Source organism: Danio rerio, chromosome 17 (assembly GCF_049306965.1).
Source record: "Danio rerio strain Tuebingen ecotype United States chromosome 17, GRCz12tu, whole genome shotgun sequence".
Taxonomy (NCBI): domain Eukaryota; kingdom Metazoa; phylum Chordata; class Actinopteri; order Cypriniformes; family Danionidae; genus Danio; species Danio rerio.
In genome coordinates, this window is record NC_133192.1 from 2,270,405 (window position 1) to 2,284,217 (window position 13,813).

The following is a 13,813-nucleotide window of genomic DNA, read 5'->3' on the forward strand; positions in this document are numbered from 1 at the left end:
TTTGTAATAGTTAATGAATTTTTTTTTTGTGAATTCTTTAATAGTTCTAAATGGGATCCATTTATTTATGTGTTGTCAGAATACAGCATTTAATAATAAGGGGGTTCTTTGTATCTTAATTATAACTTTTTTTCGTTAAGCTATTAAAATTCCCTTTAACCATAATGCATTTATTTAGTTAGAGCAAATATGTTCGGGTAATAAGCTGAATAATTTCGAGTAAAAGTTCGACTGACACATTAGAGCTGTCAGTGCTGGATTGCTGCTGAAGGCCATCCGCTGTGTATGCATGCGCCAGACCGCGGTTCAGTCGGCGACCCGCGCTAAAGCAGCGCGGGAGAGTGTGTGACATTACACGTGACCGGAGATTTTGCGTCCCCACCGCGACCATCCCCTCCCCCCACACACACACACCTGCGACACAGCAGGACAGGGTCAGAGAGGATGCTGTGAGTAAAGGCGCGAAGACGTCAACATGTCTGAAGGACAGGTAAGTTTATGATTTGTACGATCACTTCAATATATTCGAATGTTTATGTTTATGTATTGTTTGCAACTATATTATATCATAAAAATCGCGTTATTTTATGTCTCAAGCGCTTTTGATAATCGGCATAATCTCGAAGCTGCTTTGCAGAAAGTACAGATTAATGTATCAAACTGACAATAATATTAGTTATGGTAACTTTAACTGTAACGTTAAAGTTTAGATTCTTACGATCGCGTTTTAAGCCAAACGCTGGAATTGCTAAGAGATTTTGCAATTTAACTGTACATTAAACGTTTACTGTATTTGCGTACATTTACGTATAATCTTCGTTTACTTTTGAAATATTGTTTGAATTCATGTTCTTGCCAGACTGCATATTTTTACCAAGATGTTTTGATCATTTTTGTTATTGTTAACGTTAGCGGCCTGCACGTGCAGCAGGCCTCTGGCCAGGCAAAATCTATTTACTTTATCCACAAAAATAGAAATGTTGTTCTTCAGTAATGCAAGAGACAATTTAAATTAATTCAGTACAATATTTCTAGTTTTATAAGGGAGTTTTCTAGATTAAAAAAATGCTAATTTTCAGTCAAATGTCATGAATATGTCTAGTCTTATTTCACAGTGTTGAATATTTAATTATTGTCAAATTATACTACAGTATTGCAGTTGTAATGACAGTATAAGGTAATGTTAGAGCATGATGTTTGACTGATTATCACACTTGTGCTTGCAGGGCGATAAAAGTGACAGATACTCTGGATGCACAGGTAAAGTTGAGATCATGAATTGTCCTGTTAGCTAGTATTTAAAATAATCCTTACATATAAGAATCATACTCCACTTTTTGAGCCAGACTAACCTGAGTTTAACTTTGTTAGAGCACAACCTTTAAATAAAAGAAATATCCAGCATAATCGTGCATTATTTTAATGGTTAACTAAACATAGACATTATTTTTTAAGTGTTCTGTGTGTTGTTGAAAAGGCTTTTGCTAAGTCTTCTGGATTTGTTATCCTATAGTGATATTTATTTTAAGGGTTTTAGAACTGTAACTAGTACAAGGAAACAAACCAAAAATGTATTGAAGTTTTACTGAAAGGAATGTTTTACTTTAGTATGAACAGCCATATTGGCATTGTTCATTGTCAACCTGAATAACATTCCTGTCTTCTGTGACAGAATTTGCAGTGGATGAGGTGACAGCTTGTGCTAAAGAAGAGACAAAGGTAAGCAGCCACTAGTGATTCATAGAACTGTATTTTTCAACATCTAAACTCTCCAAAGCCATCACAAGTCATTAGCCGCATTTCTATGGAGCTAGATTTGTTTTTTTTATTATTCAATCAAAAATATTTAGTTTTAAAGTAAAATTAAGTATGTTGTAATTAAAGAATTAAAGATTTCAAATAAAAAACACGTTTATTTAAAAAACTTATGTCAATGATAATAAAATATTTTGGATTGCAAAAATAAACACTTGTCCTATTATGCAGTTACCACAATTTTCATTGCATACTCATTAATTTTGCTCTCTTTTCTGCTGTCTTTTATTGCACATCTAGAATATTTGCTTGCAGGTTGAAAGATTTTGCTTGTGAGTTGAAAAGTTTTGAACCCTTGAATGCCGGGGTTAAATTTGTGTCTTTATTACTCAAACAAACATATGAAGTTTGACCAAAACTAGGTAGAATGCAATTAAAAAATTAAAGATTTAAAATAATAAAAAAACATTTATTTAAAAAAATTCACACAGCAAAAAATAAACTATTGCCATGTTATGCGGTTACCACCAGATTAATGCATTGTGTGCTCATTTATTTTGCTTTCGGTTTTGTTTCATTTTTTGCGAATCTAAAATTTTTGCTTTTGAGTTGAAAAGTTTTGCGAGTTGAAAACTGCAGCTCAGTGGGCGGGATCTTCTGAAACACCTTATTCTATTGGTCATCTTGATTGAGGTCACAGATTGGCCACGCCCATTACATTTTCGCGAGGTTGGAATGGACTGCCGTGCCTTCTGTGACAGGAGCGAGCTATGGCGAGCAGCAGGTCTTCTTTAAGGTAGGTTAACTGAAACTGTATAATAACTTGTGTATTACCATACATATTTCCCATCTAAATATGTTACGACTGCTAGTATTAAACTCTGTCTAGTCAGATTAGCTGTATGTCCACCAATATAATCTGGATGCAGATGCGATGGAGAACACAGTTGTGCACGTCTCAGCTGTGCACATACTTTTGAACACATGTATTGTTTTATTTTTATATATATATATATATATATATATATATATCTTATATCTCTAATATATATATATCTTGCACATATTTCATCTACTGTTAGTCAATCGAGATTATTCATCAATATCACTGACTAGACAGAGTTTAGGAAAATGTGGATGGTAATATACAAGTTATTATACTTACCTTGAAGAAGACCTGTTGCTCGCTCTGGTCACTAAAGGAGTCCAGTACAATCGCGTGAAAACGTTATATATATATATACATGAGATGGACTGTAAACTCATTTTTAAAAGGTAGATTTAGGTCGCTGCCACGATTTTATGTTAAATTATAGCTGACAGGCATTTTTTAACATCCCTACTACTGCTGTATTATTACTTAAACCGTATACCGTATAAAAAATACGTATATGTTGGCAAATGCACTACTAAATAAATGTATCTTCTACACATATCTTCCACATAAAAATATAATTTATACAGACACATGCTATAGTGCTTTACTATACTGCAGTAAAGTGTATTATACCATTTATGTAACAGTATTTTTGTTATTAAAAGCTACAGCTGGGAAATATTTTAGCTGAATTAATAAAATAAAATAAAACATTTATATTTCTTCAATGCAAAATAAATTCCAGAAAGGGAAACAATAAATGTATAAAAAAATACATTTAAAATCACTTATAAAAAGTCAAAATCTACTATTGTCCAAATCCGACACAATTCCAGAAAATAATTCAACACACATCAGGTGGTGATTGATGAGTTTAGTGAATAAAGGTCTAGTCAGTCAGTGCAGATGTTGATGTCTAAGTAGACAATGCAGATGGAGACGCCTGTGGAATCATTGTGGATGTTGATTCGTTGATTTAAGACAGTGCAGATGTAAACGTCTGTGGAGTCAGCGCAGATGTGGACATCGGAGGAGTCAAAGCAGATGTTTTACGCCCGCTAAGACTGAGTGATCAACCTGTAAGGATAAATTGAAGAAACAGATGAGAAAATTGTTCTGATTAATGTAATATTTATAATCCACATATCTCTCGTGTCTATGTATTGTTGTTTTATAAATACATTTTTACTTTACAACTGATTTATACCATTTCCTTTAAAGACCAAATATTTGCAATAATGCCTAAACAAATTATATAGCGAAGATCACCTGCAAACTGCCCTGTTACTTTTCAAAACGACTTCAACATTGTATATTGTGTTACTAACATTTGTAAACTCTTTACTAGCATGGTTTATCACTCAGTAACTGAGCATTTTTTAAGGAAATCAGAAAGCTTATTATGAAGTGTGCACCTCTCCAACGTTAATTCTTTACTAACATAATTGTTCCTGATATATATATATATATATATATATATATATATATATATATATATATATATATATATATATATATATATCTCCAGTAAAATCATTAATTACTGCTTTGTAATAAACCCAAAGATGTTAGTAACACATCAGTTATAATGTTGGGTTAGTGGTAAGTCAGTTTACAAATGTAGCGTGTTGAAGTAGTGCACATTTTACAACAATGTTCCTAATTCCCTCAACTAATGCTTTGCTAGAGATAAATCATGTTAGTAAAAAGTCTACAAACATGAATGACATGCCTGTTGAAGAATGTGAGTTGTTCAGTATTTGCTGCATTAAGTAACATTACTATTTGTATAAGTTTCCGTTAACAAAAATGTAGTATTACTGAATAAATGCTGTTTATTTAGTTATGTTATCTAGTCAGTGAACAAATACATTATTTGTATTTTTATTGTTTTATTGTATATTGTTTTTTTATTATTGTATTTGTCCATAAACATTGGCTAATTACATCACGCTGTTAATATAAGGAGATACAATAGAACATCACTAAGTTAACGTTAACAAAGTTTATGCTAAACAAACTCGTTCACCATCATTTTTTAACTTATGCATTAATATGTTTAGTTAACATTAACAAAGATTAATTATTGCTTAACAGATATCCTGTTCATAATTAATTCAAGTTAACTAATGTATGAACTAACATTTATATGCGAAACGAAATATACTAAATAAATATTTGTCACGTTTGTAATGAAATATACATACACTGAGTTACTACATTTTCTAACAGTGGAGAATAAATATGATGCTCCAGTTCAAAGAGACAGTAGCTTTTGTCTGGAAACTAACTGAAGATTAATGGTTGCCGAGAATGTATCCCAGTCTGTTTGCAGACCTACTGTACACCTGGCCATCATCTACAGACAAAAAGCCTGACTTTAATAATACATCAATGTATATTTTCCAAAATACACTGGCCTTGCGTTGCCCTTTACAACTGTACAGTACTGATGGCCGACAGCTAATGTTAGTTTATCGAGAGAATTCAAAAATATCACTGACTAGACAGAGTTTAATACTAGCAGTCGTAACATATTTAGATGGGAAATATGTATGGTAATACACAAGTTATTATACAGTTTCAGTTAACCTACCTTGAAGAAGACCTGCTGCTCGCCATAGCTCGCTCCTGTCACAGAAGGCACGGCAGTCCATTCCAACCGCTCGAAAATGTAATGGGCGTGGCCAACCGGTGACCTCAATCAAGATGACCAATAGAATAAGGTGTTTCAGAAGATCCCGCCCACTGAGCTGCAGTTTTCAACTCGCAAAACTTTTCAACTCAAAAGCAAAAATTTTAGATTCGCAAAAAATGAAACAAAACCGAAAGCAAAATAAATGAGCACACAATGCATTAATCTGTCGGTAACCGCATAACATAGCAATAGTTTATTTTTTGCAGTGTGATTTTTTAAATAAATGTTTTTTTATTATTTTAAATCTTCAAATTTAACCCCGGCATTCAAGGGTTCAAAACTTTTCAACTCACAAACAAAATCTTTCAACCTGCAAGCAAAGATTCTAGATGTGCAATAAAAGACAGCAGAAAAGAGAGCAAAATTAATGAGTATGCAATGAAAATTGTGGTAACTGCATAATAGGACAAGTGTTTATTTTTGCAATCCAAAATATTTTATTATCATTGACATAAGTTTTTTAAATAAACGTGTTTTTTATTTGAAATCTTTAATTCTTTAATTACAACATACTTAATTTTACTTTAAAACTAAATATTTTTGATTGAATAATAAAGAAACAAATCTAGCTCCATACATTTCCACTGTTGGGCTAGTGCGAGCCAGGGCTTTTATCGGGCCGGGCTGAGCCAATAGTCCGAGAGCTTGAGCAGTGAGGCTGAAATTATGTCGCGTTTCCACTGTCAGGCCAATGACTCGCAGTGCAGAATGCAAACCTATTAAATGCATTAAATGATGTATACACATAGGCCTATGTATATTTATTCATTATATTAGTTTACTTGCTGGCCGACTGCTGGCATCGTGCATCGAGTGGTCTCGCCACTAACAGAGGGATGACCGAGCGCACCAGATTGAAACGAACCCTGGAGCGGTTCGATTGTAGTGAGAAAGCGATCCAATCCGAGCGCGGTTATATCACAGTGTTTTATGGATATGTAATAGGCATATGGCTATATGAAGAGAGAATTATGAGTATGTCGGGAAGTTTCGCGAGTCTCCGGATGCCCGCAAACGAGTGATGATCTCTGGGTAATCTCGCGTCTCCCTCCCAGTCCTCAAATAGGCATCGTCGCGCACCCTTCTCACCCCTCCCCACCGTGTCTCTCCTCAGACACGTCACGCGCACGCACCCTGTCAATCACCACCAAACCACCACCTCTCCTGACAGCTGAGCGGGACGCTGCAAAATAAACCCTGACACTCTGACCAATGTGAGGAGAGTTTACTCACACGTGACTTGTTTTAGCTCTTTTGGTCCGATTAGAAACTTTGCAGTGTGAAAGCGAACCGCTCCAAGAGCAAAGAGCAACAATGTAACATTTGTAATCTCTGTTTCAGAACAACTGAATCGATTCACAGGTGTGAACGCACCCTTAAATAAAAAGGTGCTTTAAAAACTTCTGACGTTGTTATAATTGTGAATAAAATTCATTCTGTGCACTGCTTTTATGATTTGCCCTTTACTTGCTTTCATTATTTTTCTATTCTATATGTTCTATATTATATATTTTTATATCCTGAGGATGAAGTGAAAATATGTTTTGTTTCGACTGCTAATATTTTCTTAAATACATGTGTTACACATTTACTGCTAATTTACTTAGTAGGTATTCTGTGCCATTACTGAATAATGTTCTCAGTTGTACTCATATGTTTGTAGGAGGCAAGAATCATAAAAAACTGCAGCCGACTAGCAAGGACTTGCCGGAACCGCACAGAACAAAAAGTAAGCTGTTTTTTAAAATGTCTTCTGAAATAAGTTGCCCTTTCTGTTTTTCTTCTAAAGTTGAATCAAAATCAAGACATTTTAGTGGAAATCACTGCATGAAAAGGTTTACACAGCTTTATTTCAGACAAATTGTGAAATGTACAGGCCAGGATTGTCAAATTTCACAGGTCCAGATACATCCGCTTGCTGGAAATATCCATGCAACAGACATTTGTTTCCATGGAAGAAAATTCCCCCAAAGGGAATCTTTAACACCTAGCAGGCAGTGACTGGAAGCTTTTCATGGGCTAAATTTAAAGGAGCCAATCCCCAAAGCTTAACTGCTACTGGAACAATACATGCAGTGACTTTCAATTTATTAGTCAGTTTTTTAATATAGCCCACCCAAAACTCACAAATGAAGACCTGCGTATAAACCAATTTACAGGCTTTCAATTTTGTCCAGAGGGATGCACAATATATCGGCGGCCATATCGCTATCGGCCAATAAATGCTATTTTTTAATTTTTAATTTATCGTTATCGGTCCGATGTCAAAATTAGTTAAACTTACATGGTGACTAATTGCAAGCATTTTTTTCCTTTTATTGCTGGGTGATGTAAACATGACAGATTTTCAGCCATCAACTAAATTTTGGCAAAAATGTGTATACAACTTTAAAAACAATGAGACACACTGAAGACCATGAATTAATTTTATTTGGTCTTTAAGTCTTTTTTTCACTAATTATGTTTTAAATTTTATTCAGGATCTTCACAAAACGAGCGAAGAAGGTGGTCTTTCAAGGCCGTGGAGAAGACAATGATGGAATTCATAATGTCTGGAAAGGTTCCTGGTAAAGCCCAGTGCATGAACTGTATCGAAAGTTCCCCAGCAGCACTTCAAATTAGAAGTTGGGAGGGGGTGAAATTTTATGTAAAAAAATCGCATTGATTCCCTAAAGAAAAAATTGTGAAAGGTAAGGACCTTCATCTAATTATTTTTTTCGTGTCTGCTGGAAGAAAGAAAATATATTACTTAAAAAAATGTGAAAGGTAGGTGAAAGGGCCTTCACCACTGTTTTTTTTTCATGATTGTTGAAAGCAACAAGTTTGATTTCATTAAAGCAAAAAAATGTAAAAGGGCCTTCACCAGTTTTGTCTTTGTTAAAGGCAACATGTATGTGAATCTTGTTTAAGCAAACTCAACATGCATCTGCTTAAAGAGCAGTATACTAAAACTTTCATATTAACATTTAAATAAATGTTTAAAACACTAAAACACTTCCGAGTTGTATTGAGTTTTTACATTCTCGTAAATTTGGCTATGTCTCCGTTAATTTTTATGCGTATCTCAGAATATCTAATAAAAAAAAGTGCTTGATAGAATGCCAAGATGCTCATACATTATTTAAATGCACATTAAAACAACATATGTGTACAACTGAGCGGGATAAACATTTTATTTTATTTAAAAAAAGCTAAGACTTTTTTCTGTTTACACCCTTAGAAATGGTCTATTGTAATATAACATAGAATAAACAGAGAATGCAAGATAAAAGTAAAATTCAATAAAATATAAATGCACACAATTTTCCCTTATAAATAACTCTTTAATAGTTGTCTAAATGTAATTTGTAGTCTTACAGTGACTTATTATAAAAATATGATAATATACTGGTATGTCATATTGACACCTGGTGGTTCCTTGTGGTAAGACAAAATAGCGACGTCCCCACAAGAATAGAAAAACCTGACAAAAATTCATTTTTTTAAACTTGAGAATTCTTGATAAAAAATGATTGTTTTTATGATAAAAAAAATCCCCTGGACGCATATGAGTTAAAATTATGGCTTAATTGTATTTAGAAATTGCTGTCCCCATAGTTAACCTTCTAGTCACAAGTCCCCATGGGGCACAAAAACAAGTATGTGTGTTTATAAGTAACAGAGTGTGCGTGTGTGTATATATGTGTGCAAGTATGTGTGTGTTTAAGAATGTCTGTGTGTTTAAGAGGAAATGTGTGTGCTTATATGTGTGTGTTTAAAAGAGGAAGAGCTTGTGCATATGTGTGTGAGAGAGAGACTGTGTGTGATTAAGAGTGTGTGTGTGTGTGTTTGTGTGCACATATATGTGTCTCTGTATTTGTGTGTGTCGCTCTGTGTACAATATGTAGAATAAAGTGCACACTCAGTGTGTGTGTGTGTGTGTGTGTGTGTGTGTGTGTGTGTGTGTGTGTGTGAGAGAATGGTCTGTTTTTCTTTGCTGTCAAACGCATCAGTGTTTCTGCCAGACACAACATGAACCAGATGGATGGACTATTTCAGGGAGTTTTCCTTTTTCAGCCATATCTGTGGAGCTCGACTCAAATCTGCATTCTTCCCCAAAATAAACTCCTCTGCGGGCCACGTTTGGCTCTTGGCAGACCGAGGTTTGTTCTCGTTCTGGAGACGACAGAGGGGTTTCTGGGAACGCTGTGCTGAGAAACACTGATGCTTGACACAGACACTATTTTATGGAGAAGTTTATCAGTGTAAATATCTACTGTAAACATGCTTAAAGGGGGGCTTTTATCTAAAAATCACTTTATAAGGGGTTTAAACGCAGTTGTGTGTCAGCAGTGTGTGAATATCTCCAGCCTCTTATGGTGAACATGAATTAAGTGTATTTGATCTAATCAGATTTGATAAAGGAAACACTTTGATTGACATCCTCCCATTGTACGTGTCATCAGAGGGGGAAGCCCCGCCCACTAGTGCCTATTTCTCCCTTATTAGGGAGAGATAACAGCCCTGAGTGAGAAGCAGCCATGAATATAAAGGCAACTTCAGCTCAATAAAGCAGGTTAGGTGGAATATCGCTATTTACTGGTATTTTGTTGTTAAACTAAATATAAATCTACATTATTGATGCTGTAAAAGGACCTTATGAAACTGAAAATAATCACATCAATCTTTCACCTTTACACATCTGTGCATAAGTCATTCATAACAGAACACAATCTAACATCAGCTTAGCCTGACTAAAAGTGTAATGAAGGGGCTGACACAGAGGGATCCATTTGCAGTGTATTTATTAAACACAGTTTAATAAAGACACGCACACAGATGTAATGCGTGTGCGAACTCACATCAAACACAATAGTGTTACGTTGAAGGGTTGGCGGCAGGAAACCACAGTATGGATGTTTAGTAGGGGTGTCACGATTTCGATTTTTAATCGAAAAAAAATAGAATCGTCGATGCTGCCACGCCCCCATGTCACGTCATCTTGTCTTGCTAAGCGGGAAAAAACAGGCTTGTTGAAGTGCTTGTTAAACTGCAGAAGCAGGAGACCCGTCGACAGAGCTTAAACCCTCTCCTCTTTCAATGAAGTCGCCGGTGTGGAAGCATTTTGGATTTCACGTAAGTTATGTTGACAACGTTCGTGTTGTCGACAAAAAACAGTTTTGCAAGCTTTGCTATGTACGTATTAGGGTTCGTCTGATAGACAACACCAGCATTGCGATCCTCCGCCCGCCCCCATTGCAAATCCGCTCGCGAAAAGTTCACACTCAGGCCCTGTTTACACTGTCTTTGTTTTTAAATGGCATTTTAGAACGACAACGATTTGACATCCACAGCGGCGTGTAGCATTTCTGAGCAGCCCTCCTTCCTCTCTACCTCTGACACACACACACACACACACAGCCATGCGCTCGAGACAGCAGGTCCAGGCAGTCAGAGGACTGCTTCAATCTTTCACTCACTTGTACTTAGTCATTTTAGCGAACACCTCAGATACTGTTGGCTGGTTCCTGTTGGTTGTGCGTCTTTTTTCCCGACGCCATTATAACGACACAGATCACTGCCTATTCACGAGTCCCGCAGAAAAAGTGATTGACAGGTGGTAATTATGTGTGTGTCTTGCCTTTATTCATTTACTGTATGATTTGTTTATGGGTAAAACAAAGACCACGCAGGTCAGGTAGTTTAAACGGTAGGCTACTAATAATTAATTGGTCATTAATTAATTAATTATTCATAATCGAAAATCGAATCGTGACTTTAGAATCGAAAATGTAATCGAATCGAGGATTTGGAGGATCGTGACACCCTTAATGTTTAGGCATGGGTCTGAGGCAGGCGGCGAATATCAAGGTCGGTGTTCAGGCTAGAGATCAAGGACTTTGACTTTTGGATCAAAGTCGGTAATCAGGCAGGGGTACAAGGCAGGCGGCTGGCAGGACGAGGTTGGAGAACAAGGAAAGGTAAGCAACGGGAAAGCAGGCAGTGTATAGAAACGCTCAGTAGTGTTAGCTGAGGCAGAGCAAGACTTCGCAATGACTGAGTGTGTGTGTGCTGCTTATATGTGTGAGTGTGGGTGATCAAGTGGATGCGCTTCAGGTGTGCAGGCTATCAGTGTAAGTGGATGACGTAATGGTTAATAGTCCGGGGATGGTGACCTCTGCTGGCCAGCGAGGGGAATGACTGGGACCGAGTCAGTGACGAAAAGAATTTTAAAACAGAATATTACCTGTCTAACAGTGACACTTCAGCCGTGGTGTCGTCCTTCCTCCAGCGTGCTAAAGTAACTCCAATATTGATTCAGGTTTTTAAAAGTTTCAGTTCAGCATTTGATTTCTCCCGGTCCGTCTCGTGACCGCGTGGCCGCTTATGCAGACGGGTACGCGCTAACCTGCGTGAACAGATGCGCAGAAATCCGAATCTACATTTGCTGACAGTCTGAGCTGCTTATCGGAATTATGGGAGACGTCAGTCCGACTCTATGTAATTGCATGAATTTTTTTTTGTTTTATGCCTTACCCAGAATATAAAAATACATATAAACACATTTAGATCATTTACTGTAATCATTACTATTGGACTGTGAAGAGACTTTCAACCTGCTCAACAAAAAATGTTTCTGAAGACAATCACCTACTGCAGCTTTAAATTCACATACCAGGATAGAAACACAGCTAGTGCCACCCCATCTTTCAGAAATCATTCTTATATGATGATCTGATTACTGATTTTTATTATTAAGGTTGAAAACGACTTCATATTTTTGTAGAAACCATAACATGTTTAATGTGAAACCATGTGTTAAGCAAACACACAGAAAAAAAAGCCACTTCTTATCTTTTAGGTCAGTCAAACTAATCCTCCATCCAGAAACCTGATTATCCATATCTGGGTGTTTTTATGGATGCTCTGCTGGATATATCTGCAGGCTAATGCCTAATGGACGGCTGCTTCTCACTCAGGGCTGCTGTTTATGCTAATGAGGGAGAGATGGGCACTAGTGGGCGGGGATTTCCCCTTCTGATGACACGTCCAAAGGGAGAATGTCAATCAAAGTGTTTCTGCAGACTGTTTTTAGCAAGTCTGATTAAAATGAATGCAATTAATTGTTGATTATTAGAGGCTGGAGATCTTCACACACTGTTGACAGACAACTGGGTTAAAAGTGATTTGTGCATAATAGGATGTTTATTTAAAGTTTTAATTTTAGCCTTGGTTAGTTGGTCATTTTCATAAATCACTTTTGATTCGTTTTTATTTTTAATTATTTCTGTTTATCTTTCGTTTTATGTCAGCTTTAGTCATCTTGTTCTGGTTCATATGGTCTAGACATCCCCAACAATGACTTCATGCATGATATTATGCAGTTTCAGCAGGATTTATGTTATGATTCATCATGGTGAGCAGACGAGTCTAAAAGCAGGAGCGCAGCACTAGTGAAGGCCTCGTCTCCAACATCTCGTGCCAGTCACACATTACACACACTGCTACACACACACACACACACACACACACACACACACACACACACACACACACACACACACACACACACACACACACACACGTCTCAGTCTGTAATGAGGCGGTGCTGGGGGTCTGAGAGTGGCTCGCGTGCCTGAGCTCCAACTCAAACAAACTCACACACAGCAGCAGACTTGCACTGCAGCACCAATGCAAAACCTCCATGTTTACACACTTCTCTCTGACGGACACATGACAAATGTTATTTAGATTGAGCGCCAAATCCATAAGAATCATCTGGAACGGCGGGGTAACTTTAGACTGTTGTTACACTTCACAAAAAAAGACAAGCGCTCACGAACAGAAGCGAAGAGAACACATTTACAAGAGTGGTCATTTCCAGTTCAAGGGTCAGTTCACCAACAATAAATGCACATTCTGGCATTATTTACTCAACCTGGACTAGTATCAACCCGGTTTGAGTTTTTTTTCTTCTGTTGAACACAAAAAGAAGATATGCTGAGGACGGTTGGAAGGAACAGCCATAGTATATTTGTTCCTACTGTATGTTTGTCAATAGCTATTTTTTCTACTACCCATTTCTACTTTTATTTTGCATCAGTGCATATAAAATGCGCAACTCATTTATTAGAGAAGAAAAAAAGACCACAGCGGCTTCTCCTACCGTATTTCTCCGCTTGATATTTGCTCCAGTTTATCAGGAAGGGATGATTTTCTTCTGTTTTCTTTCTCATTGGATGGAAACGCTGATATTTTCACTCATTTGCATGCAATAATACTGATTTGCACATACATTTAATTTGCATCTCTCAGTCAATAAGTGACTTTTATTTTGACATTTTTATGTAAATATTTATCAATTTCTATGATGCTTATTTTACAAAAAGTTCAAACTTTATATATATATATATATATATATATATATATATATATATAATTATATTTTTTTTAACTTTGAGTCATGTAAGCAGGGATTCAACAATTGTTCACTGTAAGCTGAA

At 36.3% G+C, this 13,813-nt stretch overlaps 1 protein-coding gene and 1 long non-coding RNA gene across 3 annotated transcripts in view; one reads left to right on the forward strand and one right to left on the reverse strand.

Moving 5' to 3' along the window:
- Nucleotides 1-13,813, reverse strand: part of dnajc17 (DnaJ (Hsp40) homolog, subfamily C, member 17) — a 115,009-nt gene that overhangs the window by 41,524 nt on the left and 59,672 nt on the right.
- Nucleotides 438-8,318, forward strand: LOC141378491 (uncharacterized). The gene is made up of 5 exons (XR_012393153.1): nt 438-490; nt 1,227-1,260; nt 1,673-1,719; nt 6,994-7,059; nt 7,811-8,318. It is a non-coding gene; the product is annotated as an uncharacterized lncRNA (long non-coding RNA).